Below are 19,063 nucleotides of genomic sequence, written 5' to 3'. Positions count from 1 at the left end.
GAATATAACTACTATAATACTTGCCCTATGTACAAGAATATAACTACTATAATACTGCCTCCTATGTACAAGTATATAACTACTATAATACTGCCCCCTATATACAAGAATATAACTACTATAATACTGCCCCTATGTACAAGAATATAACTACTATAATACTGCCCCTATGTACAAGAATATAACTACTATAATACTGCCGCTATGTACAAGAATATAACTACTATAATACTGCCCCCTATGTACAAGAATATAACTACTATAATACTGCCCCCTATGTACAGGAATATAACTACTATAATACTGTCCCTATGTACAAGAATATAACTACTATAATACTGCCTCCTATGCACAAGAATATAACTACTATAATACTGCCCCCTATGTGCAAGAATATAACTACTATAATACTGCCCCCTTTGTACAAGAATATAATTACTATAATACTGCTCCTATGTACAAGAATATAACTACTATAATACTGCCTCCTATTCACAAGAATATAACTACTATAATACTGCCCCCTATGTGCAAGAATATAACTACTATAATACTGCCACTATGTACAAGAATATAACTACTATAATACTGCTCTCATGTACAAGAATATAACTACTATAATACTGCTCTTATGTACAAGAATATAACTACTATAATACTGCTCCCTATATACAAGAATATAACTACTATAATACTGCCCCCTATGTACAAGAATATAACTACTATAATACTGCTCCTATGTACAAGAATATAACTACTATAATACTGCTCTCTATGTACAAGAATATAACTACTATAATACTGCCCCTATGTACAAGAATATAACTACTATAATACTGCCTCCTATGTACAAGAATATAACTACTATAATACTGCTCCCTATATACAAGAATATAACTACTATAATACTGCCCCCTATGTACAAGAATATAACTACTATAATACTGCTCCTATGTACAAGAATATAACTACTATAATACTGCTCTCCATGTACAAGAATTTAACTACTATAATACTGCTCCCTATGTACAAGAATATAACTACTATAATACTGCCCCTATGTACAAGAATATAACTACTATAATACTGCCCCTATGTACAAGAATATAACTACTATAATACTGCTCCTATGTACAAGAATATAACTACTATAATACTGCCCCCTATGTACAAGAATATAACTACTATAATACTGCCCCTATGTACAAGAATATAACTACTATAATACTGCCCCTATGTACAAGAATATAACTACTATAATACTGCCGCTATGTACAAGAATATAACTACTATAATACTGCCCCCTATGTACAAGAATATAACTACTATAATACTGCCCCCTATGTACAGGAATATAACTACTATAATACTGTCCCTATGTACAAGAATATAACTACTATTATACTGCCTCCTATGCGCAAGAATATAACTACTATAATACTGCCCCCTATGTGCAAGAATATAACTACTATAATACTGCCCCCTATGTGCAAGAATATAACTACTATAATACTGCCACTATGTAGAAGAATATAACTACTATAATACTGCTCCCTATATACAAGAATATAACTACTATAATACTGCCCCTATGTACAAGAATATAACTACTATAATACTGCTCCAAATATACAAGAATATAACTACTATAATACTGCCCACTATGTACAAGAAAATAACTACTATAATACTGCTCCTATGTACAAGAATATAACTACTATAATACTGCCCCTATGTACAAGAATATAACTACTATAATACTGCCTCCTATGTATAAGAATATAACTACTATAATACTGCCCCTATGTACAAGAATATAACTACTATAATACTGCTCCTATGTACAAGAATATAACTACTATAATACTGCTCCCTATATACAAGAATATAACTACTATAATACTGCCCCCTATGTACAAGAATATAACTACTATAATACTGCCCCTTATGTACAAGAATATAACTACTATAATACTGCTCCTATGTACAAGAATATAACTACTATAATACTGCCCTCTATGTACAAGAACATAACTACTATAATACTGCCCCCTATGTACAAGAATATAACTACGATAATACTGCTCCTATATACAAGAATATAACTACTATAATACTGCCCCTATATACAAGAATATAACTACTATAATACTGCCCCCTATGTACAAGAATATAACTACTATAATACTGCTCCTATGTACAAGAATATAACTACTATAATACTGCCCCTATGTACAAGAATATAACTACTATAATACTGCCTCCTATGTGTAAGAATATAACTACTATAATACTGCCCCTATGTACAAGAATATAACTACTATAATACTGCTCCTATGTACAAGAATATAACTACTATAATACTGCTCCCTATATACAAGAATATAACTACTATAATACTGCCCCTATGTACAAGAATATAACTACTATAATACTGCCCCCTATGTACAAGAATATAACTACTATAATACTGCCCCCTATATACAAGAATATAACTACTATAATACTGCCCCTATGTACAAGAATATAACTACTATAATACTGCCCCTATGTACAAGAATATAACTACTATAATACTGCTGCTATGTACAAGAATATAACTACTATAATACTGCTGCTATGTACAAGAATATAACTACTATAATACTGCCCCTATGTACAAGAATATAACTACTATAATACTGCCCCCTATGTACAAGAATATAACTACTATAATACTGCTCCTATGTACAAGAATATAACTACTATAATACTGCCCCTATGTACAAGAATATAACTACTATAATACTGCCCCCTATGTACAAGAATATAACTACTATAATACTGCCCCCTATATACAAGAATATAACTACTATAATACTGCCCCTATGTACAAGAATATAACTACTATAATACTGCCCCTATGTACAAGAATATAACTACTATAATACTGCCGCTATGTACAAGAATATAACTACTATAATACTGCCCCCTATGTACAAGAATATAACTACTATAATACTGCCCCCTATGTACAGGAATATAACTACTATAATACTGTCCCTATGTACAAGAATATAACTACTATAATACTGCCTCCTATGCACAAGAATATAACTACTATAATACTGCCCCCTATGTGCAAGAATATAACTACTATAATACTGCCCCCTTTGTACAAGAATATAATTACTATAATACTGCTCCTATGTACAAGAATATAACTACTATAATACTGCCTCCTATTCACAAGAATATAACTACTATAATACTGCCCCCTATGTGCAAGAATATAACTACTATAATACTGCCACTATGTACAAGAATATAACTACTATAATACTGCTCTCATGTACAAGAATATAACTACTATAATACTGCTCTTATGTACAAGAATATAACTACTATAATACTGCTCCCTATATACAAGAATATAACTACTATAATACTGCCCCCTATGTACAAGAATATAACTACTATAATACTGCTCCTATGTACAAGAATATAACTACTATAATACTGCTCTCTATGTACAAGAATATAACTACTATAATACTGCCCCTATGTACAAGAATATAACTACTATAATACTGCCTCCTATGTACAAGAATATAACTACTATAATACTGCTCCCTATATACAAGAATATAACTACTATAATACTGCCCCCTATGTACAAGAATATAACTACTATAATACTGCTCCTATGTACAAGAATATAACTACTATAATACTGCTCTCCATGTACAAGAATTTAACTACTATAATACTGCTCCCTATGTACAAGAATATAACTACTATAATACTGCCCCTATGTACAAGAATATAACTACTATAATACTGCCCCTATGTACAAGAATATAACTACTATAATACTGCTCCTATGTACAAGAATATAACTACTATAATACTGCCCCCTATGTACAAGAATATAACTACTATAATACTGCCCCTATGTACAAGAATATAACTACTATAATACTGCCCCTATGTACAAGAATATAACTACTATAATACTGCCGCTATGTACAAGAATATAACTACTATAATACTGCCCCCTATGTACAAGAATATAACTACTATAATACTGCCCCCTATGTACAGGAATATAACTACTATAATACTGTCCCTATGTACAAGAATATAACTACTATAATACTGCCTCCTATGCGCAAGAATATAACTACTATAATACTGCCCCCTATGTGCAAGAATATAACTACTATAATACTGCCCCCTATGTGCAAGAATATAACTACTATAATACTGCCACTATGTACAAGAATATAACTACTATAATACTGCTCCCTATATACAAGAATATAACTACTATAATACTGCCCCTATGTACAAGAATATAACTACTATAATACTGCTCCAAATATACAAGAATATAACTACTATAATACTGCCCACTATGTACAAGAAAATAACTACTATAATACTGCTCCTATGTACAAGAATATAACTACTATAATACTGCCCCTATGTACAAGAATATAACTACTATAATACTGCCTCCTATGTATAAGAATATAACTACTATAATACTGCCCCTATGTACAAGAATATAACTACTATAATACTGCTCCTATGTACAAGAATATAACTACTATAATACTGCTCCCTATATACAAGAATATAACTACTATAATACTGCCCCCTATGTACAAGAATATAACTACTATAATACTGCCCCTTATGTACAAGAATATAACTACTATAATACTGCTCCTATGTACAAGAATATAACTACTATAATACTGCCCTCTATGTACAAGAACATAACTACTATAATACTGCCCCCTATGTACAAGAATATAACTACGATAATACTGCTCCTATATACAAGAATATAACTACTATAATACTGCCCCTATATACAAGAATATAACTACTATAATACTGCCCCCTATGTACAAGAATATAACTACTATAATACTGCTCCTATGTACAAGAATATAACTACTATAATACTGCCCCTATGTACAAGAATATAACTACTATAATACTGCCTCCTATGTGTAAGAATATAACTACTATAATACTGCCCCTATGTACAAGAATATAACTACTATAATACTGCTCCTATGTACAAGAATATAACTACTATAATACTGCTCCCTATATACAAGAATATAACTACTATAATACTGCCCCTATGTACAAGAATATAACTACTATAATACTGCCCCCTATGTACAAGAATATAACTACTATAATACTGCCCCCTATATACAAGAATATAACTACTATAATACTGCCCCTATGTACAAGAATATAACTACTATAATACTGCCCCTATGTACAAGAATATAACTACTATAATACTGCTGCTATGTACAAGAATATAACTACTATAATACTGCTGCTATGTACAAGAATATAACTACTATAATACTGCCCCTATGTACAAGAATATAACTACTATAATACTGCCCCCTATGTACAAGAATATAACTACTATAATACTGCTCCTATGTACAAGAATATAACTACTATAATACTGCCCCTATGTACAAGAATATAACTACTATAATACTGCCCCCTATGTACAAGAATATAACTACTATAATACTGCTCCCTATGTACAAGAATATAACTACTATAATACTGCTCTCTATGTACAAGTATATAACTACTATAATACTGCCCCCTATGTACAAGAATATAATTACTATAATACTGCTCCTATGTACAAGAATATAACTACTATAATACTGCTCCCTATATACAAGAATATAACTACTATAATACTGCTCTCTATGTACAAGAATATAACAACTATAATACTGCCCCCTTTGTACAAGAATATAATTACTATAATACTGCTCCTATGTACAAGAATATAACTACTATAATACTGCCCCTATGTACAAGAATATAACTACTATAATACTACCCCCTATGTACAAGAATATAACTACTATAATACTGCCCCAATGTACAAGAATATAACTACTATAATACTGCTCCAAATATACAAGAATATAACTACTATAATACTGCCCCCTATGTACAAGAATATAACTACTGTAATACTGCCCCTATGTACAAGAACATAACTACTATAATACTGCTCCTATGTACAAGAATATAACTACTATAATACTGCCCCCTATGTACAAGAATATAACTACGATAATACTGCTCCTATATACAAGAATATAACTACTATAATACTGCCCCTATATACAAGAATATAACTACTATAATACTGCCCCCTATGTACAAGAATATAACTACTATAATACTGCTCCTATGTACAAGAATATAACTACTATAATACTGCCCCTATGTACAAGAATATAACTACTATAATACTACCCCCTATGTACAAGAATATAACTACTATAATACTGCTCCTATGTACAAGAATATAACTACTATAATACTGCTCTCTATGTACAAGAACATAACTACTATAATACTGCCCCCTATGTACAAGAATATAACTACTATAATACTGCCTCTATGTAAAAGAACATAACTACTATAATACTGCTCTTATGTACAAGAATATAACTACTATAATACTGCCCCCTATGTACAAGAATATAACTACTATAATACTGCCCCTATGTACAGGAATATAACTACTATAATACTGCCCCCTATGTACAAGAATATAACTACTATAATACTGCCTCCTATGTACAAGAATATAACTACTATAATACTGCTCCAAATATACAAGAATATAACTACTATAATACTGCCCCCTATGTACAAGAATATAACTACTATAATACTGCTCCTATGTACAAGAATATAACTACTATAATACTGCCCCTATGTACAAGAATATAACTACTATAATACTGCCTCCTATGTATAAGAATATAACTACTATAATACTGCCCCTATGTACAAGAATATCACTACTATAATACTGCTCCTATGTACAAGAATATAACTACTATAATACTGCTCCCTATATACAAGAATATAACTACTATAATACTGCCCCTATGTACAAGAATATAACTACTATAATACTGCCCACTATGTACAAGAATATAACTACTATAATACTGATCCCTATGTACAAGAATATAACTACTATAATACTGCCTCCTATGTATAAGAATATCACTACTATAATACTGCTCCTATGTACAAGAATATAACTACTATAATACTGCCTCCTATGCACAAGAATATAACTACTATAATACTGCCCCCTATGTACAGGAATATAACTACTATAATACTGCCTCCTATGCGCAAGAATATAACTACTATAATACTGCCCCCTATGTGCAAGAATATAACTACTATAATACTGCCCCCTATGTGCAAGAATATAACTACTATAATACTGCCCCCTATGTGCAAGAATATAACTACTATAATACTGCCACTATGTACAAGAATATAACTACTATAATACTGCTCCCTATATACAAGAATATAACTACTATAATACTGCCCCTATGTACAAGAATATAACTACTATAATACTGCTCCAAATATACAAGAATATAACTACTATAATACTGCCCACTATGTACAAGAATATAACTACTATAATACTGCTCCTATGTACAAGAATATAACTACTATAATACTGCCCCTATGTACAAGAATATAACTACTATAATACTGCCTCCTATGTATAAGAATATAACTACTATAATACTGCCCCTATGTACAAGAATATAACTACTATAATACTGCTCCTATGTACAAGAATATAACTACTATAATACTGCTCCCTATATACAAGAATATAACTACTATAATACTGCTCTCTATGTACAAGAATATAACAACTATAATACTGCCCCCTTTGTACAAGAATATAATTACTATAATACTGCTCCTATGTACAAGAATATAACTACTATAATACTGCCTCCTATTCACAAGAATATAACTACTATAATACTGCCCCCTATGTGCAAGAATATAACTACTATAATACTGCCACTATGTACAAGAATATAACTACTATAATACTGCTCTCATGTACAAAAATATAACTACTATAATACTGCTCTTATGTACAAGAATATAACTACTATAATACTGCTCCCTATATACAAGAATATAACTACTATAATACTGCCCCCTATGTACAAGAATATAACTACTATAATACTGCTCCTATGTACAAGAATATAACTACTATAATACTGCTCTCTATGTACAAGAATATAACTACTATAATACTGCCCCTATGTACAAGAATATAACTACTATAATACTGCCTCCTATGTACAAGAATATAACTACTATAATACTGCTCCCTATATACAAGAATATAACTACTATAATACTGCCCCCTATGTACAAGAATATAACTACTATAATACTGCTCCTATGTACAAGAATATAACTACTATAATACTGCTCTCCATGTACAAGAATTTAACTACTATAATACTGCTCCCTATGTACAAGAATATAACTACTATAATACTGCCCCTATGTACAAGAATATAACTACTATAATACTGCCCCTATGTACAAGAATATAACTACTATAATACTGCTCCTATGTACAAGAATATAACTACTATAATACTGCCCCCTATGTACAAGAATATAACTACTATAATACTGCCCCTATGTACAAGAATATAACTACTATAATACTGCCCCTATGTACAAGAATATAACTACTATAATACTGCCGCTATGTACAAGAATATAACTACTATAATACTGCCCCCTATGTACAAGAATATAACTACTATAATACTGCCCCCTATGTACAGGAATATAACGACTATAATACTGTCCCTATGTAAAAGAATATAACTACTATAATACTGCCTCCTATGCGCAAGAATATAACTACTATAATACTGCCCCTTATGTGCAAGAATATAACTACTATAATACTGCCCCCTATGTGCAAGAATATAACTACTATAATACTGCCACTATGTACAAGAATATAACTACTATAATACTGCTCCCTATATACAAGAATATAACTACTATAATACTGCCCCTATGTACAAGAATATAACTACTATAATGCTGCTCCAAATATACAAGAATATAACTACTATAATACTGCCCACTATGTACAAGAATATAACTACTATAATATTGCTCCTATGTACAAGAATATAACTACTATAATACTGCCCCTATGTACAAGAATATAACTACTATAATACTGCCTCCTATGTATAAGAATATAACTACTATAATACTGCCCCTATGTACAAGAATATAACTACTATAATACTGCTCCTATGTACAAGAATATAACTACTATAATACTGCTCCCTATATACAAGAATATAACTACTATAATACTGCCCCCTATGTACAAGAATATAACTACTATAATACTGCCCCCTATGTACAAGAATATAACTACTATAATACTGCTCCTATGTACAAGAATATAACTACTATAATACTGCTCTCTATGTACAAGAACATAACTACTATAATACTGCCCCCTATGAACAAGAATATAACTACGATAATACTGCTCCTATATACAAGAATATAACTACTATAATACTGCCCCTATATACAAGAATATAACTACTATAATACTGCCCCCTATGTACAAGAATATAACTACTATAATACTGCTCCTATGTACAAGAATACAACTACTATAATACTGCCCCTATGTACAAGAATATAACTACTATAATACTACCCCCTATGTACAAGAATATAACTACTATAATACTGCCCCAATGTACAAGAATATAACTACTATAATACTGCTCCAAATATACAAGAATATAACTACTATAATACTGCCCCCTATGTACAAGAATATAACTACTATAATACTGCCCCTATGTACAAGAACATAACTACTATAATACTGCTCTTATGTACAAGAATATAACTACTATAATACTGCCCCCTATGTACAAGAATATAACTACTATAATACTGCCCCTATGTACAGGAATATAACTACTACAATACTGCCCCCTATGTACAAGAATATAACTACTATAATACTGCCTCCTATGTACAAGAATATAACTACTATAATACTGCTCCAAATATACAAGAATATAACTACTATAATACTGCCCCCTATGTACAAGAATATAACTACTATAATACTGCTCCTATGTACAAGAATATAACTACTATAATACTGCCCCTATGTACAAGAATATAACTACTATAATACTGCCTCCTATGTATAAGAATATAACTACTATAATACTGCCCCTATGTACAAGAATATAACTACTATAATACTGCTCCTATGTACAAGAATATAACTACTATAATACTGCTCCCTATATACAAGAATATAACTACTATAATACTGCCCCTATGTACAAGAATATAACTACTATAATACTGCCCCCTATGTACAAGAATATAACTACTATAATACTGATCCCTATGTACAAGAATATAACTACTATAATACTGCTCTCTATGTACAAGAATATAACTACTATAATACTGCCCCCTATGTACAAGAATATAATTACTATAATACTGCTCCTATGTACAAGAACATAACTACTATAATACTGCCTCCTATGCACAAGAATATAACTACTATAATACTGCCCCCTATGTGCAAGAATATAACTACTATAATACTGCCCCTTATGTACAAGAATATAACTACTATAATACTGCTCCTATGTACAAGAATATAACTACTATAATACTGCCCTCTATGTACAAGAACATAACTACTATAATACTGCCCCCTATGTACAAGAATATAACTACGATAATACTGCTCCTATATACAAGAATATAACTACTATAATACTGCCCCTATATACAAGAATATAACTACTATAATACTGCCCCCTATGTACAAGAATATAACTACTATAATACTGCTCCTATGTACAAGAATATAACTACTATAATACTGCCCCTATGTACAAGAATATAACTACTATAATACTACCCCCTATGTACAAGAATATAACTACTATAATACTGCCCCAATGTACAAGAATATAACTACTATAATACTGCTCCAAATATACAAGAATATAACTACTATAATACTGCCCCCTATGTACAAGAATATAACTACTATAATACTGCCCCTATGTACAAGAACATAACTACTATAATACTGCTCCTATGTATAAGAATATAACTACTATAATACTGCCCCCTATGTACAAGAATATAACTACTATAATACTGCCCCTATGTACAGGAATATAACTACTATAATACTGCCCCCTATGTACAAGAATATAACTACTATAATACTGCCTCCTATGTACAAGAATATAACTACTATAATACTGTCCCCTATGTACAAGAATATAACTACTATAATACTGCTCCTATGTACAAGACTATAACTACTATAATACTGCTCTCCATGTACAAGAATTTAACTACTATAATACTGCTCCCTATGTACAAGAATATAACTACTATAATACTGCCCCTATGTACAAGAATATAACTACTATAATACTTGCCCTATGTACAAGAATATAACTACTATAATACTGCCTCCTATGTACAAGTATATAACTACTATAATACTGCCCCCTATATACAAGAATATAACTACTATAATACTGCCCCTATGTACAAGAATATAACTACTATAATACTGCCCCTATGTACAAGAATATAACTACTATAATACTGCCGCTATGTACAAGAATATAACTACTATAATACTGCCCCCTATGTACAAGAATATAACTACTATAATACTGCCCCCTATGTACAGGAATATAACTACTATAATACTGTCCCTATGTACAAGAATATAACTACTATAATACTGCCTCCTATGCACAAGAATATAACTACTATAATACTGCCCCCTATGTGCAAGAATATAACTACTATAATACTGCCCCCTTTGTACAAGAATATAATTACTATAATACTGCTCCTATGTACAAGAATATAACTACTATAATACTGCCTCCTATTCACAAGAATATAACTACTATAATACTGCCCCCTATGTGCAAGAATATAACTACTATAATACTGCCACTATGTACAAGAATATAACTACTATAATACTGCTCTCATGTACAAGAATATAACTACTATAATACTGCTCTTATGTACAAGAATATAACTACTATAATACTGCTCCCTATATACAAGAATATAACTACTATAATACTGCCCCCTATGTACAAGAATATAACTACTATAATACTGCTCCTATGTACAAGAATATAACTACTATAATACTGCTCTCTATGTACAAGAATATAACTACTATAATACTGCCCCTATGTACAAGAATATAACTACTATAATACTGCCTCCTATGTACAAGAATATAACTACTATAATACTGCTCCCTATATACAAGAATATAACTACTATAATACTGCCCCCTATGTACAAGAATATAACTACTATAATACTGCTCCTATGTACAAGAATATAACTACTATAATACTGCTCTCCATGTACAAGAATTTAACTACTATAATACTGCTCCCTATGTACAAGAATATAACTACTATAATACTGCCCCTATGTACAAGAATATAACTACTATAATACTGCCCCTATGTACAAGAATATAACTACTATAATACTGCTCCTATGTACAAGAATATAACTACTATAATACTGCCCCCTATGTACAAGAATATAACTACTATAATACTGCCCCTATGTACAAGAATATAACTACTATAATACTGCCCCTATGTACAAGAATATAACTACTATAATACTGCCGCTATGTACAAGAATATAACTACTATAATACTGCCCCCTATGTACAAGAATATAACTACTATAATACTGCCCCCTATGTACAGGAATATAACTACTATAATACTGTCCCTATGTACAAGAATATAACTACTATAATACTGCCTCCTATGCGCAAGAATATAACTACTATAATACTGCCCCCTATGTGCAAGAATATAACTACTATAATACTGCCCCCTATGTGCAAGAATATAACTACTATAATACTGCCACTATGTACAAGAATATAACTACTATAATACTGCTCCCTATATACAAGAATATAACTACTATAATACTGCCCCTATGTACAAGAATATAACTACTATAATACTGCTCCAAATATACAAGAATATAACTACTATAATACTGCCCACTATGTACAAGAAAATAACTACTATAATACTGCTCCTATGTACAAGAATATAACTACTATAATACTGCCCCTATGTACAAGAATATAACTACTATAATACTGCCTCCTATGTATAAGAATATAACTACTATAATACTGCCCCTATGTACAAGAATATAACTACTATAATACTGCTCCTATGTACAAGAATATAACTACTATAATACTGCTCCCTATATACAAGAATATAACTACTATAATACTGCCCCCTATGTACAAGAATATAACTACTATAATACTGCCCCTTATGTACAAGAATATAACTACTATAATACTGCTCCTATGTACAAGAATATAACTACTATAATACTGCCCTCTATGTACAAGAACATAACTACTATAATACTGCCCCCTATGTACAAGAATATAACTACGATAATACTGCTCCTATATACAAGAATATAACTACTATAATACTGCCCCTATATACAAGAATATAACTACTATAATACTGCCCCCTATGTACAAGAATATAACTACTATAATACTGCTCCTATGTACAAGAATATAACTACTATAATACTGCCCCTATGTACAAGAATATAACTACTATAATACTGCCTCCTATGTGTAAGAATATAACTACTATAATACTGCCCCTATGTACAAGAATATAACTACTATAATACTGCTCCTATGTACAAGAATATAACTACTATAATACTGCTCCCTATATACAAGAATATAACTACTATAATACTGCCCCTATGTACAAGAATATAACTACTATAATACTGCCCCCTATGTACAAGAATATAACTACTATAATACTGCCCCCTATATACAAGAATATAACTACTATAATACTGCCCCTATGTACAAGAATATAACTACTATAATACTGCCCCTATGTACAAGAATATAACTACTATAATACTGCTGCTATGTACAAGAATATAACTACTATAATACTGCTGCTATGTACAAGAATATAACTACTATAATACTGCCCCTATGTACAAGAATATAACTACTATAATACTGCCCCCTATGTACAAGAATATAACTACTATAATACTGCTCCTATGTACAAGAATATAACTACTATAATACTGCCCCTATGTACAAGAATATAACTACTATAATACTGCCCCCTATGTACAAGAATATAACTACTATAATACTGCTCCCTATGTACAAGAATATAACTACTATAATACTGCTCTCTATGTACAAGTATATAACTACTATAATACTGCCCCCTATGTACAAGAATATAATTACTATAATACTGCTCCTATGTACAAGAATATAACTACTATAATACTGCTTCCTATATACAAGAATATAACTACTATAATACTGCCCCCTATGTACAAGAATATAACTACTATAATACTGCTCCTATGTACAAGATTATAACTACTATAATACTGCTCTCTATGTACAAGAATATAACTACTATAATACTGCTCCCTATGTACAAGAATATAACTACTATAATACTGCCCCTATGTACAAGAATATAACTACTATAATACTGCCCCTATGTACAAGAATATAACTACTATAATACTGCTCCTATGTACAAGAATATAACTACTATAATACTGCCCCCTATGTACAAGAATATAACTACTATAATACTGCCCCTATGTACAGGAATATAACTACTATAATACTGCCCCCTATGTACAAGAATATAACTACTATAATACTGCCTCCTATGTACAAGAATATAACTACTATAATACTGCCCCCTATATACAAGAATATAACTACTATAATACTGCCCCTATGTACAAGAATATAACTACTATAATACTGCCCCTATGTACAAGAATATAACTACTATAATACTGCACCTATGTACAAGAATATAACTACTATAATACTGCCCTCTATATACAAGAATATAACTACTATAATACTGCCCCTATGTACAAGAATATAACTACTATAATACTGCCCCTATATACAAGAATATAACTACTATAATACTGCCGCTATGTACAAGAATATAACTACTATAATACTGCCCCTATGTACAAGAATATAACTACTATAATACTGCCCCCTATGTACAAGAATATAACTACTATAATACTGCCCCCTATGTACAAGAATATAACTACTATAATACTGCCCCCTATGTACAAGAATATAACTACTATAATACTGCTCCTATGTACAAGAATATAACTACTATAATACTGCCCCTATGTACAAGAATATAACTACTATAATACTACCCCCTATGTACAAGAATATAACTACTATAATACTGCCCCAATGTACAAGAATATAACTACTATAATACTGCTCCAAATATACAAGAATATAACTACTATAATACTGCCCCCTATGTACAAGAATATAACTACTATAATACTGCCCCTATGTACAAGAACATAACTACTATAATACTGCTCCTATGTACAAGAATATAACTACTATAATACTGCCCCCTATGTACAAGAATATAACTACGATAATACTGCTCCTATATACAAGAATATAACTACTATAATACTGCCCCTATATACAAGAATATAACTACTATAATACTGCCCCCTATGTACAAGAATATAACTACTATAATACTGCTCCTATGTATAAGAATATAACTACTATAATACTGCCCCTATGTACAAGAATATAACTACTATAATACTACCCCCTATGTACAAGAATATAACTACTATAATACTGCTCCTATGTACAAGAATATAACTACTATAATACTGCTCTCTATGTACAAGAACATAACTACTATAATACTGCCCCCTATGTACAAGAATATAACTACTATAATACTGCCCCTATGTACAAGAACATAACTACTATAATACTGCTCTTATGTACAAGAATATAACTACTATAATACTGCCCCCTATGTACAAGAATATAACTACTATAATACTGCCCCTATGTACAGGAATATAACTACTATAATACTGCCCCCTATGTACAAGAATATAACTACTATAATACTGCCTCCTATGTACAAGAATATAACTACTATAATACTGCTCCAAATATACAAGAATATAACTACTATAATACTGCCCCCTATGTACAAGAATATAACTACTATAATACTGCTCCTATGTACAAGAATATAACTACTATAATACTGCCCCTATGTACAAGAATATAACTACTATAATACTGCCTCCTATGTACAAGAATATAACTACTATAATACTGCCCCTATGTACAAGAATATCACTACTATAATACTGCTCCTATGTACAAGAATATAACTACTATAATACTGCTCCCTATATACAAGAATATAACTACTATAATACTGCCCCTATGTACAAGAATATAACTACTATAATACTGCCCACTATGTACAAGAATATAACTACTATAATACTGATCCCTATGTACAAGAATATAACTACTATAATACTGCCTCCTATGTATAAGAATATCACTACTATAATACTGCTCCTATGTACAAGAATATAACTACTATAATACTGCCTCCTATGCACAAGAATATAACTACTATAATACTGCCCCCTATGTACAGGAATATAACTACTATAATACTGCCTCCTATGCGCAAGAATATAACTACTATAATACTGCCCCCTATGTGCAAGAATATAACTACTATAATACTGCCCCCTATGTGCAAGAATATAACTACTATAATACTGCCCCCTATGTGCAAGAATATAACTACTATAATACTGCCACTATGTACAAGAATATAACTACTATAATACTGCTCCCTATATACAAGAATATAACTACTATAATACTGCCCCTATGTACAAGAATATAACTACTATAATACTGCTCCAAATATACAAGAATATAACTACTATAATACTGCCCACTATGTACAAGAATATAACTACTATAATACTGCTCCTATGTACAAGAATATAACTACTATAATACTGCCCCTATGTACAAGAATATAACTACTATAATACTGCCTCCTATGTATAAGAATATAACTACTATAATACTGCCCCTATGTACAAGAATATAACTACTATAATACTGCTCCTATGTACAAGAATATAACTACTATAATACTGCTCCCTATATACAAGAATATAACTACTATAATACTGCTCTCTATGTACAAGAATATAACAACTATAATACTGCCCCCTTTGTACAAGAATATAATTACTATAATACTGCTCCTATGTACAAGAATATAACTACTATAATACTGCCCCTATGTACAAGAATATAACTACTATAATACTACCCCCTATGTACAAGAATATAACTACTATAATACTGCCCCAATGTACAAGAATATAACTACTATAATACTGCTCCAAATATACAAGAATATAACTACTATAATACTGCCCCCTATGTACAAGAATATAACTACTGTAATACTGCCCCTATGTACAAGAACATAACTACTATAATACTGCTCCTATGTACAAGAATATAACTACTATAATACTGCCCCCTATGTACAAGAATATAACTACGATAATACTGCTCCTATATACAAGAATATAACTACTATAATACTGCCCCTATATACAAGAATATAACTACTATAATACTGCCCCCTATGTACAAGAATATAACTACTATAATACTGCTCCTATGTACAAGAATATAACTACTATAATACTGCCCCTATGTACAAGAATATAACTACTATAATACTACCCCCTATGTACAAGAATATAACTACTATAATACTGCTCCTATGTACAAGAATATAACTACTATAATACTGCTCTCTATGTACAAGAACATAACTACTATAATACTGCCCCCTATGTACAAGAATATAACTACTATAATACTGCCTCTATGTAAAAGAACATAACTACTATAATACTGCTCTTATGTACAAGAATATAACTACTATAATACTGCCCCCTATGTACAAGAATATAACTACTATAATACTGCCCCTATGTACAGGAATATAACTACTATAATACTGCCCCCTATGTACAAGAATATAACTACTATAATACTGCCTCCTATGTACAAGAATATAACTACTATAATACTGCTCCAAATATACAAGAATATAACTACTATAATACTGCCCCCTATGTACAAGAATATAACTACTATAATACTGCTCCTATGTACAAGAATATAACTACTATAATACTGCCCCTATGTACAAGAATATAACTACTATAATACTGCCTCCTATGTATAAGAATATAACTACTATAATACTGCCCCTATGTACAAGAATATCACTACTATAATACTGCTCCTATGTACAAGAATATAACTACTATAATACTGCTCCCTATATACAAGAATATAACTACTATAATACTGCCCCTATGTACAAGAATATAACTACTATAATACTGCCCACTATGTACAAGAATATAACTACTATAATACTGATCCCTATGTACAAGAATATAACTACTATAATACTGCCTCCTATGTATAAGAATATCACTACTATAATACTGCTCCTATGTACAAGAATATAACTACTATAATACTGCCTCCTATGCACAAGAATATAACTACTATAATACTGCCCCCTATGTACAGGAATATAACTACTATAATACTGCCTCCTATGCGCAAGAATATAACTACTATAATACTGCCCCCTATGTGCAAGAATATAACTACTATAATACTGCCCCCTATGTGCAAGAATATAACTACTATAATACTGCCCCCTATGTGCAAGAATATAACTACTATAATACTGCCACTATGTACAAGAATATAACTACTATAATACTGCTCCCTATATACAAGAATATAACTACTATAATACTGCCCCTATGTACAAGAATATAACTACTATAATACTGCTCCAAATATACAAGAATATAACTACTATAATACTGCCCACTATGTACAAGAATATAACTACTATAATACTGCTCCTATGTACAAGAATATAACTACTATAATACTGCCCCTATGTACAAGAATATAACTACTATAATACTGCCTCCTATGTATAAGAATATAACTACTATAATACTGCCCCTATGTACAAGAATATAACTACTATAATACTGCTCCTATGTACAAGAATATAACTACTATAATACT

This window comes from Phyllobates terribilis, unplaced genomic scaffold (assembly GCF_046119375.1).
Source record: "Phyllobates terribilis strain yellow unplaced genomic scaffold, ASM4611937v1 Scaffold_1__5_contigs__length_1240528914, whole genome shotgun sequence".
NCBI classification, from domain to species: domain Eukaryota; kingdom Metazoa; phylum Chordata; class Amphibia; order Anura; family Dendrobatidae; genus Phyllobates; species Phyllobates terribilis.
The sequence above is the reverse complement of the archived record's forward strand: the minus strand, read 5'-3'. Positions refer to the sequence as shown.